Below are 3,354 nucleotides of genomic sequence, written 5' to 3' on the forward strand. Positions count from 1 at the left end.
TTAAATACCTGCATCTATCCTCTATGTCATCATAGTGGGTGTCACGCTGAGTCTGTGCCCACCGCATCGCCTAAGGCTGTGATAATCAGAGGTGGATGTCTGACACACAAACCCGTCCACCTGTGTATGGTAAAGGAGCTTGGATCCCATTAACAAGAAGCTTTGTGTTCTCTGAAATGACATTGGGGGGTCACGTGATGCAAGCATTAGTGGGCCCTGGCTGGGAAAAGCTGCATGTACTCACACATAGACAACAGCGCCCTCTAGTGTTACAGTCACAGATTGCAGGTGGGCTATGTCTGCACAAAAATGGTCCAGGTTCCTTAACAGGCTCATCCTCAGTCTCCAGCACCTGTGAAGATGTGACCAAAAAATTCAGAACAGTCAACAACAATAAAACACAAAGAGAGACCATGCACATAGAAATAAAGTGTCTGATACGCCCTATCTGGAGAATAAAATGTAGCTGCTCACCTGATATTAATGCGTCCTTTATCTGTGCAGCTTCTGGAGCTGCATTGCAATTCATTTCTGTCCATAAGAGCAGCAATGCAGCCATGACAGGTCTCCCTGGGGGCCAAACATAGCCACCCCATGTGGGCACCCCTGGCTAGGTCTTTATCTCTACAGTACTCCATTATGGCCATGCACAATAAAGACGTTTGCCTTGGATATGGGTGCACCTAGGATTTTAGTGGTTGTGCCATGCTTTAGAGTGGGTATAAAAAAGCGTGGTTTTTGATTGCACGGGTGCCATGCTTTAGGGTGGGCATACACATTATGGACACGAGTGCCATGCTTTAGGGTGGGCATACACATTATGGACACGGGTGCAGTTTTTGGTTGCATGGGTGCCAAGCTTTAGGGTGCCTGTGCATGTACACCATAAACCCTGGAACTGTAGTTTCATTGCATTGCATTTTCCTGACTGGACGTTCAGGTGGGGTGCAACAGAGGGTGGCACCACATGGAGAAGTTTCTAAAGGGAAATGTTTCTGATGTATAATGTAAGGAACATTTGTTCACACAGATGGCACCACTGCTGTTCCTGGATGGCTTGCAACGCTCCTTCATAAAGGATGAGGGCGCTGAGGTGGTTGGAGGTGTCACCCAACCAGGTAGAGCCCGCATTCGGCATGCGGTGGTGAAGTGGTAAAAGCCACACGTCATATGTTTAAGGCTATGTACAGATGGTGTTAGGAACAGAAGTGACAGCAGGTGGTTACCAGTTGCTTACCAACCCCCTATTCACTCCCATAGGCGGTCATGGGTGGGATGCTGCGTGAAGAGCCCCAACCCCAAGTGGGCATCCACCCTTCTCCACTGCAACCAGTTTTCTTTTTTAGCCATTTAAGTTAGGCTAATAGGGTGCTTAAATTGGCATGTGCCACCCACCCTAATGCCACTATTGGAACAGCGGCAACCTATAAACATTGGGGTAAAGAATTCACCCTAAATCTGTGCATGTGTGGAACGTCAGGCAGAGGGGAAGGCGTGGGCACACAGTCTATGCCCATCAGAGTGGAACACTGGTTAGTATTTTCTCCAAGGGAAATTATTATTATTAAACAGGATTTATATAGCGCCAACATATTATGCAGTGCTGTACATTAAATAGGGGTTGCAAATGACAGATACAGGAGGAGGAGAGGACCCTGCCCCAAAGAGCTTACACTCTAAGAGGCGAGGAAAGTATCACACAATAAATTCAACCAATTCTTCCTGGTGACCACCAAAAAGAGGAAATAGAATTCTAAAATGTAACCGGTGACACTGGTATTTTCCTATGGGGTCACCATTAAAGGATTTCCTTTATTTTGGAGATTTCTTCACACTTTATGATTTATTGCTTTTTTTTTCCTTTCACCATTTTAATATTTGGCAGAATTGCAGGCCCTTATAAAGAAATTCTCCCCCATAAGTGTGAATCAGCTCAATAAATCACTGAAATGATCTGGATGACTGAAGGATTCATATTGGAAATCTTTATTGATATACGTTGTGTAATCCATTGAGAACAAAATGACGCCATGGAAATATTAACCCACAGAGGGCCGAATTCTGGATCGCACTGAAACCAAAAACTGATAGAACAAAATCCCCCATCCGCTCTATTCTCGTCTCCAATGACCTACTAATGACTTCCTCACTCATAACCTCATCACATGCAGGGCTCCAAGACTTTTCTAGAGGTGCCCCGACTATCAGGAATTGTCTCCTCGTCCTATTCCACTTACTCCTAATTTCTGCTCATTTAAAACCCAACGCTTCACCCTCACCTACCTCTCTTCTGTCTCCTAAACTTTCACTGCTTCCCACCATTCCATATACCCCTCCTATTGTGTGATACTTCCCCCACCTCCTAGAGTGTAAGCTCTTCGGGACAGGGTCCTCTCCTCCTCCTGTGTCACTGTCCGTCATTTGTAACCCCCTATTTATTGTACAGCACTGTGAAATATGTTGGCGCTTCCTAAAGTTGGATCTGGACATCAGGGAGCCCCTGGCTGGTCTGTGGTGCTACCAATGCACGGATACAAAATGCCCCAGAGGGTCTCCATTGGATTCAATGTGGGTCCCAGTCAATGGCATCAATGTATTCGTCACCAAGGGACTGCCAACACACTCTGGGCACATAGGGCCGGCCATTGTTCTGCACTGCTTTACCGGTCATGGTGGATGATGCTGCAGGAAGCAAAATGTTCTATGTGGAATCTCCAGGCTCCTTCACACCGGTCACCTGATTGCATCTGTGCCAATGGTGAACCATTCTGGTGTTCCCTGGCAATGCCAATCAGGCTGTACAGTGCCAGGCTGTGAGCTCAGATCCCACTACAGGACAACGGCCCTATGTAACCCCTCCATGGTATCTCAGAAACATGCAGAGGAGTAGCCAGCTGGAGGACATCTTGTAGGGTCCTGGCAGTGCCCCTCCTATCCTCACACAAAATGCACATACCGGCCCTGCTGCCATGTTGGTGCCCCTCTATGGCCCTGCCCAGCTCTCCTGGTGTTACAGGCCCTGGCATCTCCTCCATACCCCTTACATTGTGCAGGGAGGGGCAGAGTGGCTGCAGGCACCCCATGTACTGCACAGGACCGGCAAAATGCCAGGAGAGCGATGGTCGGTGGTAAAACCTTTCCCTACTAGGGTGGGGGGGAGTTGGCTTGTTGTTGCCCCTCCTGCCCACCTGTCATTGCTTTCATTTGCATTAAAGTGGGCAAAACAGATTCACAATCACTTTCACTTCCTAATTAGATGGACTGATGTCCCAGAGGGTTTATTGACTTGGTGCTATATTGTGCTGATTGAGTACCCCCTCCCTCTTTATTATCTCATTTCAATGCCCCCCTCCT

The sequence above is a fragment of the Pyxicephalus adspersus genome, chromosome 7 (genome assembly GCF_032062135.1).
Source record: "Pyxicephalus adspersus chromosome 7, UCB_Pads_2.0, whole genome shotgun sequence".
Taxonomy (NCBI): Eukaryota; Metazoa; Chordata; class Amphibia; order Anura; family Pyxicephalidae; genus Pyxicephalus; species Pyxicephalus adspersus.